Here is a 1,375-nt window from a genome sequence, read left to right on the forward strand (position 1 = left end):
TATATATATTTTATAAATAATCAAAAAAATCATAAAAATATTATTTATTTCATGTATTTTAATTAGGTTTAAAATAGTATGTTTTAAATGTTTTCTTAAATACTTTAAAATATATATATTCATTTTGTTTTAACCTAATTACTTTGTGAATAATGTTATGATAAAAACCCTATTTATTTAGGTCTTAATTAGGTATAGATTTCATCTTTGCCTTAATTAAGTTGACTTTTGTCAATCTACAAAATTGTTTTCAATCTCCAATTAAACATATGATTAAGGTTTTCAAACAACAAAACCTTATATCATTTCAATCTTTTCTTCAACTGTTTTCATAAACAGTAAATCATTTTTAAGTGGGCCTCTAATAGAGTGTAAGTCCCAAAAACCTTCTCTTCTTAGCTTGTTTTCAAAACTGTATTTTCAAAATCTTCTTTCTGTTTTCAAAAACATTCTTCTGGTATTTGAAGGGCATTATTCCCGGTGAAACTCTTCAGATACCTATGTGACCTTTGTCCATCTTCACTTCTTCTGTTTTTCAAAAACCATTAACTGTTTATCATATACATTCAACTATTATCAACAAAACAACAAAAATACTGTTGAGGCTCTGTACATACTTCTTCAATGGCCTCCACTCCATCCAGGTTAGGCTTTACAAGCTTTCAATTTACAGTCTTTGTTTAAATTACTGTCAAATATAAACTGTGCATATATTAGTTTAGAACTACGTTTGAGTATAAACCTTAGGACAGTTAAACTATATATATTAGGAATATGACCTAGGATTGAGAATGTCTTCCCGGTGAAGGCTCTTTCCTAATTAGAGATCTGTAGTTCAAACCCCCAAGATGAATTATTCCCGGTGAAACATCTTGGCAAAAACCTTAGAATCCAAAAGTAATAGGACACATCCACCCAAAGAGGAATTATTCCCGGTGAAACCTCTTACCCATTTGCTTAGAGCCAAAATAAGTTCAAAACTACATAAGCTTTCTCTTGTGCTATAACAAGGACCCTCGATTAGCCTCCTCTTGGGCTTTGTACAAGGACCCACAGGCTTCTTAAAAGCATTTCCAGCTTCCTCTTGAGCTTGTATACAAGGACCCATCAGGTTTCTTATAAACATAGGAACAGGTCTTTAGTCACCTTTTAGCCTACCCTGGTGAGTTTCTTCCAATTTAAACCAGACTTTAAACAAGCTAAGTTTGTCTCAATTTCACATTGAGTACATTTTTGGAATGAGAGACATGGACAGTCTCTGTCACCCTTATCTTCATCAATCCTCCTTAGTAGAGTCTAGGATCTGTGTTTTGGTCATCCTCAGCATTGAGTCAGCCTTCATCTTGGGCTTTAAACAAAGAGTCTCCACTAGATA

At 32.7% G+C, this 1,375-nt stretch overlaps 1 long non-coding RNA gene across 1 annotated transcript; it reads right to left on the reverse strand.

Moving 5' to 3' along the window:
• Positions 1-266: 266 nt before the first annotated feature.
• LOC131633904 (uncharacterized) lies at positions 267-1,149 on the reverse strand. Its single transcript, XR_009293437.1, has 3 exons — positions 780-1,149; positions 618-688; positions 267-528 (listed from the first exon to the last, which is right to left on the reverse strand). It is a non-coding gene; the product is annotated as an uncharacterized LOC131633904 (long non-coding RNA).
• Positions 1,150-1,375: the final 226 nt, after the last annotated feature.

The sequence above is a fragment of the Vicia villosa genome, unplaced genomic scaffold (genome assembly GCF_029867415.1).
Source record: "Vicia villosa cultivar HV-30 ecotype Madison, WI unplaced genomic scaffold, Vvil1.0 ctg.001188F_1_1, whole genome shotgun sequence".
Lineage (NCBI taxonomy): Eukaryota > Viridiplantae > Streptophyta > Magnoliopsida > Fabales > Fabaceae > Vicia > Vicia villosa.